Here is a 12,518-nt window from a genome sequence, read left to right as displayed (position 1 = left end):
AAGGGGATAGGACACTGGACCACATCCTGCTCTCTGCAGGCCTCCTTGGCAGCTCGATGGGCCCCATATTCCTACATGACCAGGCACCCAGCAGAAGGACACCTCCTTACCCCGCCGTTGGAGCCAGCACAGTTGGTCATATATCAACTGGACCATCTCCTCAGTTGGGTACAGATTCTGCAGTGACTGTAAGGCACTAAGAGAATCGGAACAGAGAAGAAATCGATTGCCCCGAATACGATTCATCCGCTCCAGTGCCTTCAGAATCGCGTGGAGCTCCACTGCGAAAACGGTATATTCATCAGGGAGGCCGGGTAACATGATCAGGGAACGCCACAGAACAGCCAAGGAAATTCTCCTGTTTGGAGCCATCAGTGTAAACGACGGCGAAACCGTGATGCACATCTAAAATATTAAAAAACAGAGATTGGAATCTAAAATCTGGTGTTCTATCTTTCTTAAAAGTAGTCAAATCTAAAATAAGTTTGGGTCGTCGGAGGAGCCAAGGTGGTAATCTGCTGCAAGCGCGGCGTAAAATACGAAGACCAGCCATAGACATCGCAGCAAGGCAATCCTGTGCGCGAGTCCCATAGGGCTGCGTCGTACGTTGCCGGTTATGAAACAGGCTGAGCAACAGTATGGTATACAGATGTGTATGGTGTGGACAAGGTTTTATAGGCCTGGTGCACTGTAAGTAGCCGTCGCCGCATATGAAGTGGCGGTTCACCAGCCTCTGCACAGAGGCTTGGTATGAGGCTTGTTCGGAATGCCCCAGTAGCCAACCGAAACCCTTCATGGCGCACAACATCCAACATCTCTAAGCAAGAAGGCCTCGCAGACCCATACACCGTGCACACATAGTCGAGCCGAGATCGCACAAACGCCCTGTAAAACTGGAGCAGACAAGTCCTGTCAGCTCTCCATGTACTGTGGCTAACACATTTTAAAATACTTAAGGCCTTAAGTGATCGTCGTTTCAGGTCTTTAAGATGAGGTAACCACGTAAGCTTCGAGTCAAAAATGAGCCCCAGTTTTACATTTAGGGAACTGTTGGAAACGGAATGAGGCTAAGTCGGGATGGAGAATTATCGATGAGCCGGATATCAAAGGATCTGATTGTTGCAGATGCCGCACCGCTCGTGTGCGGTCCAGCATTGTCACGCTCAAAGAGAGGATGCTCCAAGTAAGGACAATCTCTTCGAATTTGAAACTCGACTGCAGCACGGAGTTCCTTACGCACAGTAGAAATATGAAATCGGAATTTCCCTATAGATGGTGCTAGTCGTCAGTGTATGGCCCGTGAGACCGCGTCTGCAGCGCCATCTGCTTCCTGTAACGGCTGACGACGAATGTCACCACACAGTAACCCAAGTTCCATACATGAGTATCTGTTTCAAACCCGTAAATATGTCGATTTTTGTGCCTACGAACTACGACTTTCGGACAGCATTGGTGTCCTGTTATTTGAAAGAAACAGCTGCAGAATCGCAACGAATGCTTGTCGAAGCTTTCGGAGAACATACTCTTGAGAAAACACAATGTTTCGAGTGGTTCAAAACATTCAACAGTGGTGATTTTGACATGAGAAACGACGAGTGCGGAAAACTTTTCGTACATTTTCATACGAACTGAAACGTTGTTGCAAACAGATGATAATCGGACAGAGCCAAGTCTGGACAATTATCCACATGCCCCAGTGTTTCCAAACTGAACACCACCATTGTTTCCCTGATCTGTTCTGCTGTGTGTGATGGGGCGTTATCGGGAAGAAATATGATTTTGTGTTGCCTGGTTCCATATTCCGGTCGTTTTTCTCGTAATGTCATGCTCAGCTACGGCCGATTTTTCAATGTGTCCTAAGCGTCAGTTTCTTTTATGTTCGGCTAAGCGGGCGTATCACTTCTTTCCGTTGTTCCGATATATACTTGTCTACAACTGCATGGAATTTTTTATACCCCAGGTGTTGCTAGGGGATGTCGTGCGTCTTTTGCACTTCTTAAATATTCCTTAATCTTCTAGGTGGGTCTGAAGATTGTTTCGATCCCATACTTGGCCAGAACTTTCCCGATACGGTCCGTGACCTTATTAATAAACGGTAGGAAAACTTTTCCAGTAGGTGACCGTTGTTGCTCTGGACATCTGGCTTCTTTTCTTCCTTCATGGAGGGCTCGATCAATTTCCTTGCTGATATATCCGTTTTTCATGAAGGCTGACCGTAGGTGATTCAGTTCATCTTGTAAGTAAGCCGGCTGGCAGATTTTGTTGGCTCTGTCCACCAAGGTTTTCATGACACCTCTTTTTTGCCTAGGATGATGATCTGATTCCTTGTGGAGGTATCGATCCGTGTGAGTGTCCTTTCTATATATCTTGTGGCCCAGCGCCCCATCCACCCGTTTAATTACTGACACATCCAGGAAACTGAGTTGACCGTTGCTCTCTTTCTCCATCGTAAACTGTATTTTCAGGTTAATTCTGTTCAGATGCAGCAAGAAGACATCCAGCTCTTCCTCACCGTGAGTCCACACTACAAATGTGTCATCAACATAGCGGTACCATTTAGCAGGCTTTTTACTAGCAGTCTGCAGCGCTCGCTGTTCGAAGGTTTCCATAAATGCCGGCCGCGGTGGTCTCGCGGTTCTAGGCGCTCAGTCCGGAACCGCGTGACTGCTACGGTCGCAGGTTCGAATCCTGCCTCGGGCATGAATGTGTGTGATGTCCTTAGGTTAGTTAGGGGACTGATGACCACAGATGTTAAGTCCCATAGTGCTCACAGCCCTTTGAACCATTTCCATAAATAAATTGGCAACAGCTGGGCTGAGAGGGCTTCCCATCGCCACCCCGTCGATCTGTTCGTAAAACTCGTTGTTATACTGGAATTAAGATCTCGTCAGGCAGTGTTTAAATAAAGCCACTATGTCAGTCGTAGAAATATTTGCTATATATGAAATAGCTTCGTTTACAGGCACCATGGTAAACAATGACACTACATCGAAGCTCACAAGAATATCACTTGGGCTGACGTTAATCTCCATCAGTTTTTCAATGAAATACGCCGAGTTTTTAATGTAACCGTCAGTTCTGCCGGTGTGTGGTTGCAGCAAGCAGGCGAGATATCTGGCCACCTCTTGTGTTGGAGATCCTATGGCACTCACAAGCGGTCTCAACGGGACCTGCGGTTTTTGTACCTTTGGGAGTCCATAAAGTCTGGGTCGATAAGCTTCCGTTTTGCAGAGTTGTTTTTAATCATCGACCACGGCTTCTCAGCCCGGAAGTTTTAACTGAAGACAACACCGGCAGTGAAAGGCTACATTGTATGATCCTTAAGTTAGTTAGGTTTAAGTAGTTCTAAGTTCTAGGGGAATGATGACCTCAGATGTTAAGTCCCATAGTGCTCGGAGCCATTTTGCTAGATGCAATTTTGTCATATGATGACATGATGGAGACCGTGGCTGTTGTTTGAAGACAAATGTTGATGGTGTTAGGACAGCAAACAGCCACAAATTTACTTTCAGTTCCTTTTTTCAAAGCGTACCGTTACCGGTTTCGAATCGGGATTCATCCTCAGACGGTTTACACGCTTTCTTTATGATATTTGGTGTGTTTTTTACAGATTAACTGTCTTGAAACGTCGGTTTGGAATGTTTGTTTTCGTAACATCCGTCAAACAGATGTAAATACATGTATGGTTCAAATGGCTCTGAGCACTATGGGACTTAACATCTTAGGTCATCAGTCCCCTAGAACTTAGAACTACTTAAACCTAACTAACCTAAGAACATCACACACATCCATGCCCGAGGCAGGATTCGAACCTGCTACCGTAGCAGTCCCGCGGTTCCGGACTGCAGCGCTAGAACCTCACGACCACCGCGGCCGGCTAAATACATGTATCTGTTGGACGAATGTTACGAGAACAAACACTCCAAACCGACGTTTCAAGACAATTAATCTGTAAAAAACACACCACATGTCATAAAGAAAGCGTGTAAACCGCCAGAGGATGAATCACAACGATTCGAAACCGGTAACGGTACCCTTTGAATAAAGGAACTGAAAGTAAATTTGTGGCTTGTTGCTGTCCTAACACCATCAACATTTCGCTAGAATTTAGAAACATTTCGCATTCAACTTCACTCGGAAAGATAATCTTCAAAGGCGATTTTTTTTCTTGCTGTTTTTGAGAATTGCGTCTCACTGCCGTAGGAAACTGATGTCCAGGCGCTAAAGATCTGAAAGTATGACGAAATTGGAAAAGGTCCGTCCCGAGGGGTGTTAATTCTCTGACGACTGTTTGCCGTCGCCGGCAAGATGGTGCTCCCCGACCTTTAGGGAATTTAGTTTCCGGAGATGATGGCCGTCCAGGTAGCGGCCTTTGTGTTCTCCAGACAAAGGAAGCAGCCTGGCTGGAGCCGAGGCGGGGCGCGGCGGTCTCTGCTCTGCTACAGACTACTGAAGAGTGACGTAGTTCCGGGAAGTCTTCCGCGCACAACGTCCCTGCTCTGGTAACTCGGCAAGCCGCGCCGGGACAGACGGGGAATCAAGTTAAGTCTCCTCCCAGGGAGGGAGGGACGCAGCTGAGGCGCTCGAAACTGTAGACGCAGCCATCTCCAGCAGGGTCTCCGGTGCCAGCCGCGAATAGTAGCTACAACGCCAGAATCAACTTAGTGGGTAGTGAATGAATGAATGAACATACACTACTGGCCATTAAAATTGCTACACCACGAAGATGGTGCTATAGACGCGAAATTTAACCGACAGGAAGAAGATGCTGTGGTATACAAATGATTAGCGTTTCAGAGCATTCACACAAGGTTGGCGCCGGTGGCGACACCTACAACGTGCTGACATGAGGAAAGTTTTCAACTGATTTCTCATACACAAACGTTGTTGTGATGCCTCGTGTAAGGAGGAGAAATGCGTCCCATCACGTTTCCGACTCTGATAAAGGTCGGATTGTAGCCTATCGCGATTACGGTTCAGCGTATCGCGACTTCGCTCCTCGCGTTGGTCGGGATCCAATGACTGTTAGGAGAATATGGAATCGGTGGATTCGGGCGGGTAATACGGAACGCCGTGCTGTATCCCCACAGCCACGTATCACTAGCAGTCGAGATGACAGGCATCTTATCTGCATGGCTGTAACGGATTGAGCAGCCACGTCTCTATCCCTGAGTCAACAGATGGGGACGTTTGCAAGACAACAACCATCTGCACGAACAGTTCGACGACGTCTGTAGCAGCATGGACTATCAGCTCGGAGACCATGGCTGCAGTTACCCTTGACCCTGCATTACAGACAGTAGCTCCTGCGATGGTGTACTCAACGACGAACCTGGGTGCACGAATGGCAAAACGTCATTTTTTCGGACGAATCTAGGTTCTGTTTGCACCATCATGATGGTCGCATCTGTGTTTGGCGACATCGCGTTGAATGCACATACGAAACGTGTATTCGTCATCGCCATACTGGCGTATCACCCGGCGTGATGGTATGGGGTGCCATTGGTTACACGTCTCGGTCACCTCTTGTTCGCATTGACGGCACTTTGAACAGTGGCCGTTACATTTCAGATGTGTTATGACCCGTGGCTCTACCCTTCATTCGATCCCGGCAAAACCCTACATTTCAGCAGGATAATGCACGACCGCATGTTGCAGGTCCTGTAGGCTTTTCTGGGTACAGAAAATGTTCGACTGCTGCCCTGGCCAGCACATTCTCCAGATCTTTCACCAACTGAAAACGTCTGGTCAGTGGTGGCCGAGCAACTGGCTCGTCACAATACGCCAGTCACTACTCTTGACGAACTGTGGTATCGTGTTGAAGCCGCATGGCCAGCTGTACCTTTACACGCCATCCAAGCTCTGTTTGACTCAATATTACGGCCAGAGATGATTGTTCTGGGTACTGATTTCTCAGGATGTATGCACCCAAATTGTGTGAAAATGTAATCACATGTCAGTTCTAGTATAATATATTTGGTGTAGCAATTTTAATGGCCAGTAGTGTAGTTTGAAAACATAAATAACGTTTTCCATAGTGACATTTACAAGAGGATTATGGATACTAATAACACTAAGAACAGTTTTCTTGTCGACGTTATGAACTAAATAATTTCTAATACTTCACCGCATTCATTGCGTACTTTTTCCGTTTTCTCCATCGTGCCATAGCTACGCAACGACTCCCACAGTCCTGCAAAGAGTCATTAACAGTGTGTACCATCTGATGATGCGACATCAGTGATTCGAAACTGATCAGTCTATACAATAACTGAACTACCGCAGAGAGCAGCTGGTTGCAGGTATTTTTGAAAATATTTATTCATGGTGGTGGCAGTGTTTCACATTCATAAGGGATAAAAGTTTAATAAAACTTGTTCATTGAATTTTTTGTAGCGGATAGACTATTCCATCATTCTTCGGACTTCCATTCGGGACAGTTTTATTTCCTTTTTATCATATTTCAGCTAATAAACCTACAGCCATCTTTAAGGTGAGTCACTGGGGTGCTATCTAATAAATACGCATGCGTCCGGGATAGCACTGTCGGCAGCCGTAGTATCAGTCATAGATAAATCTTTCTGCTCTGCCGTTCTGGTCTCAGAAGGGCGAATCAGGACCGATCAACCGCCGTGTCGTCCTCAGCGTGAGATGTGATTTGGGGCCGTGGGGTCAGCACACCTGTCTTCCGGCCGTTGTCGCCTTTGCAGACCTTGCAACCGTCACTAACAGGTCAAGCAGCTCGTCAGATTGCATCAAGGGGCCGAAAGAAACCCGTTCCAATCCCACCATCAAGATAAAATCCCTGGCAGTACCGGAAATCGAACTCGTGTCGGCGTGGAAGTCAGACACATTGACCACGCAGCTACAGAGGGCGACGAACCTTTTCGTATAAAACCATGTGCGGAGTCAGTAAATCTACAGTGCTTAAGTATTTTGTGGTTGACTATTAAAAAGGGTGGCATGTGTTGGAATGCTAGGCAGTGAAATCTCAGAGGAATAGGTCCTCCCAAAGCGCAGACGTGAAAAGATTGGCTTCCACATTTTGTCGTTCTGGAAGTCCTCATCTCTGTTGAGCAGGTTGTCGACTGAACGTGCTGATATGCAATGCCCTTAAGGCTTCTTAAATAATACAAATTTTATCATCTTTCTACATTTTTACTCTTCATATATACTGTGGTGAGCGTACTGTACACCTTCAATACACACACCATCAGATTATTTCACTTATCTCTCTAACGAAGTAGTCGAGTATCAGCAATATGTCTCGTAGTCTTATCTTGGCGTGTTTAACTTCTGCCATTAGCTCAGACGATAGAAATGCCACTTGCACGCTTATAGTAGCAGATTGACGGTGACCAACTTTAAAAATAACTTGATTAATTTTCACACACATTTATTAAAATAATAACAAGCATAAAAATTACTTACCTTGGTTCTGGATGCTATTTACAATTGACAGTCTGAAGTTCCTTTGATATTGGTACGTTAATCTTATTCTCACATACATCTCTGATACTTGACTAAAGTGTCTATACATTTATCTTCATGGCTATGTACAGTAATATGGTAATCTTATTAGGCGCAGACTGAAACTTGACTATCGACTGGTACAGACAAATGAAGACCTCGTACAGACTGGTACAGACTAATACAGACTGTACACTCGTTATAATACCTCGCGCGTTCATATATCACTGCGCGAGTGTGATCCGTGAGGAGAAAAGGTTCTACGTTAGCAGCAATCTCGTTGGCTGCGTTACATATTAATACGCAGATCGGCGGAAGCAGGATTTGGTCTGTCTCTATGGCAGCGCCATCTCGTAGTGCGGAGACGGACGAGCACTGCGCCTGCGCTGTTGTGCTTAGGGGGCACGCTCTAGTGGGAAAGTTGTGTACGTGCTGATTACGCGGAACTACGTACACAACACACACACACACACACACACACACATATATATATATATATATATATATATATATATATATATATATATATATATATTTCTTAACGTAGTCACACTGTTGATGAACACATTTCTCGCAGTGAGAGACGAGTTTGTGATACAGTCACTGTAGAATCTTTTCCTTTGTTTTTTAAGTCATGGGACCAAGTGGGGAGTGTATGGAGGATAATCGGTAGCAGGAAACCCAAGGCGTGGGGTTGTTGCAGATGTCGCAGCACTCGTGTAGTCTGAAATTATCATCCTGAAGGAGAACGTACTCCATGTGCGGACGAACTCTTAGAATTCGAAACTCGATTACATCTCGCTGTTTCTCACGCACCGAGATAGTTACGTTACACATCGGCATGTTACGCGCTACTATTCGCATCCCTCTAGTGGCAGACGGTTGCAAATATGCAAACATGAAGAATGAAGATGTAGAACATTAAGAACATTTTTTATTTAAAAAGCTTTAAGAGTTTTCACATTAAAAGTTGGAGGCATCACTTTTCAGCACGCCCTCGTATTTGCACGGCTCCCTTGACCATTGACCACTGAATCCCAACAGGGGCTGTGGCTACTATCTTCAATATCACTTAACAAAGTTTTGTCTGTAGTTGATGCTCTTTCCAGCAGAGTTATTTATGATGCGTGGTGTGTTTAATGCACCGTGTTCTATCGGGTGCTTTACTTCTTCCAGCTACTCGCCTTAAAACTGGTTGTGAGGGTAGGAATTGAAATAGTGAAAGAAGAAATAAAAATGTTCCGTACGCACGCCCGAAACATGATGAAGTAAAACCCGTTGTTTTTGAAACTAATGCTGTCGAAGGTGCAGTGAGAACAATCCTTTTTTGCGGTGACTAGTTTCTGTCATGACGAGAATTATCAAAGCACGGTATATAAAGGATTTTTCTACCCCAACTTTGGCAGAATTACTAATAAAAGTTTTAATAGAAGTAGGTTGCTAATCCAGTTCTCCTGCATCATGCCGAAGGTTCATAACACTGTTTCTGCCGTCACGTTCTTCATTCTGAATGCTGGTTTGATGCAGCTCTCCACACTAGTCTATACTGTGCAAGTCTTATCAATATGGAATGCAGTTTTCTTTGTAATGGCAACGGATAGATGTGTGGTTGAGTGAATGTGATCCTGATACGCTCTTGTTCTAATTTAAGATAAAAATAATGACATACACTATACCAATACACGGAGCTAACAAAATAATATAGGGAAAGGAGCTAATTGAATGAAAGAAAAAGACCGAAGTAAGTAATCTGCGCCCTGTGTTGGCGTAGCCTTCAAAATGCAGCATAGACGAGAAGTCGGAAGAACGTAACTGTCAGAGGGCCACTTGTATACTGTGGCACGCCCTCCCAAGGAATATCTCTAGACTTACAAATGTCTGTACGCTTACAGTAGCGAAATCTAACGAGATTACGACCCACATGTATTTTGTGGCCATTGTATCGCAGTTTATGAACAGTAGCCGCTGTTAACACGATGCCTCTGTCGGCATTGTGGCCTACTTTACCCCATATCTTAAAATATGTGCTACAAAACTAAATTGATGTGTATGTTTTTGACACTGTCACTATGGCTTCTTTATATTAGGAAGTTTTAAAATGTATATGCCCCGTTGTTAAAATGGATCAAATGGCTCTGAGCACTATGGGACTTAACATCTGAGGTCATCAGTTCCCTAGAACTTAGAACTACTTAAACCTAACTAACCTAAGGACATCACACACACCCATGCCCGAGGCAGGATTCGAACCTGCGACCGTGGCGGTAGCGCGCTTCCAGACTGAAGCCCCTAGAACCGCTCAGCCACACCGGCCGGCTGCCCCATTGTATTTTAAGCGCATGTGTCCCACATGTATCGAAATAATATTAATCACTGTGCCTTATTTTATTGTTTTAAGGTGTTTACTGTTCGCTGGTTGTACTTCGTTTCTATCATGTTTAGCTGAAGACATGAAGATGGTCATCGCTGGCTGAAACCAGTGGTCTAAGGACCGAACAGGTTTGTGAACGCAGATGGAAACAAGAGAATTTTATTCTACACTTTCTGGACGACCTGTGCCGGCCCGAGTGACCGTGCGGTTCTAGGCGCTACAGGCTGGAACCGCGCGACCGACACGTCGCAGGTTCGAATCCTGCCTCGGGCATGGGTGTGTGTGATGTCCTTAGGTTAGTTAGGTTCAAGTAGTTCTAAGTTATAGGGAACAGATGACCTCAGAAGTTAAGTCCCAGAGTGCTCAGAGGCATTTGAACCATTTTTGGACGACCTGTTTGCGTTTGCGGCGGAGCTTGTGAGATAGCAAAACAACTGACCAAACAGTTCAGATTTGTGGTATCGTCCAAAGGTCGCAGTGCCTTAAGAAAGTCGGTACCTTGCATCGATATCAGAGACGACTACCATGTAAATTGAAGGAGGAGGGGGAGGGGAAAAAAAAAAAAGGAAATGGAAAGAACTAATGGGATCAGCTGGATCAGGACTTTGCGTGGATTCAGCAGTGGCGATTGGAAATGTATATCGGACCGTGACTCGAACCAAGGATCTCTTACATGCTAGGCAGTTGGTGCTTCCCCCCCTTCCGGCCGCGGTGTATATCGCATATGCGCAGACTATCTCGACACATTCCCCGACCGACTCGTGTTGCCAACTAGCACCACCTATCGGCTGTGCACATCCATATCCTCTAAATATTTTTGATGTTGCTGAGCAATAGTTATACAATAATTTTTAAGTGAACACTTCTCCATTTGACTGTATTGCTGTTAACTTAATTACGACCTAGGTTTCAGCCTTTTATGCCATTTTCAAGTGACTGAGCTTACCTCATTAACATATATTGCTGGACATCAAGCTCAAAATGGGCCATAAATTCGAACAGTACAACTAAGTTGTTTACGTACAGGTCTTACAACATCCGAAAAAGGAAACTGAATCGAAAGTCCAATAGTGAACAATAGGTATACACAGGAGAGACTACTGGATTCCTCAGTCAGTTTTCCATTTTAAAAGTTTTAACACTTGTATGTGAACACTTTTATTACGTTGTATGAATGGTCAGTTTGTTATGTACAGCTGTAGATATTTGGCACATTTTCAGTTAAATGGATTGTATGAAGTTCTACAACTACATCTACATCTACATGGTTACTCTGCAATTCACATTTAAGTGCTTGGCAGAGGGTTCATCGAACCACAATCATACTATCTCTCTACCATTCCACTCCCGAATAGCGCGCAGGAAAAACGAACACCTAAACCTTTCTGTTCGAGCTCTGATTTCTCTTATTTTATTTTGATGATCATTCCTATCTATGTAGGTTGGGCTCAACAAAATATTTTCGCATTCGGAAGAGAAAGTTGGTGACTGAAATTTCGTAAATAGATCTCGCCGCGACGAAAAACGTCTTTGCTTTAATGACTTCCATCCCAACTCGCGTATCATATCTGCCACACTCTCTCCCCCCTATTACGTGATAATACAAAACGAGCTGCCCTTTTTTGCACCCTTGCGATGTCCTCCACCAATCCCACGTAATAAGGATCCCACACCGCGCAGCAATATTCTAACAAAAGACGAACGAGTGTAGTGTAACCTGTCTCTTTAGTGAACTTGTTGCATCTTTTAAGTGTCCTGCCAATGAAACGCAACCTTTGGCTCGTCTTCTCCACAGTATTGTGGTCTTTCCAACTGAAGTTGTTCGTAATTTTAACACCCAGGTACTTAGTCGAATTGACAGCCTTGTGAATTGTACTATTTATCGAGTAATCGAATTCCAACGGATTTCTTTTGGAACTCATGTGGATCACCTCACACTTTTCGTTATTTAGCGTCAACTTCCACCTGCCACACCATACAGCAATCTTTTCTAAATTACAGCATCATCTGCGAACAACCTAAGAGAACTGCTCAGATTGTCACCCAGGTCATTTATACAGATCAGAAACAGCAGAGGTCCCAGACGCTTCCCTGGGGAACACCTGATATCACTTCAATTTTACTCGATGATTTGCCGTCTATTACAACGAACCGCGACCTTCCTGACAGGAAACCACGAATCCAGTCGCACAACTGAGACGATACTCCATAGGCCCGCAACTTGATTAGAAGTCGCTTGTGAGGAACGGTGTCAAAAGCTTTCCGGAAATCTAGAAATACAGAATCAACTTGAGATCCCCTGTCGATAGTGGCCATTACTTCGTGCGAATAAAGAGCTAGCTGCGTTGCACAAGAACGATGTATTCTGAAAACATGCTGATTACGTATCAATAAATCGTTCCCTTCGAGGTGATTCATAATGTTTGAATACAGTATACGCTCCAAAACCCAACTGAAAACCGACGTCAATGATATAGGTCTGTAGTTCGATGGGTTACTCCTAGTACCCTTCTTAAACATCCTTTTTTATCATTCTTGTAATGGAGTGAACTATTGTTTTTCATATGTTCTAGTACTAATTTACCATCTCCCAGAGCAATAAAAAACCCACGACTGTAGCTTCGTCAGCCTATAGCAGAGTTAAAGAGTGTTCGATAGCCGGTAACTTCGAATTATA

The sequence above is a fragment of the Schistocerca americana genome, chromosome 9 (assembly GCF_021461395.2).
Source record: "Schistocerca americana isolate TAMUIC-IGC-003095 chromosome 9, iqSchAmer2.1, whole genome shotgun sequence".
Lineage (NCBI taxonomy): Eukaryota > Metazoa > Arthropoda > Insecta > Orthoptera > Acrididae > Schistocerca > Schistocerca americana.
This window is presented reverse-complemented; position numbering follows the sequence as displayed.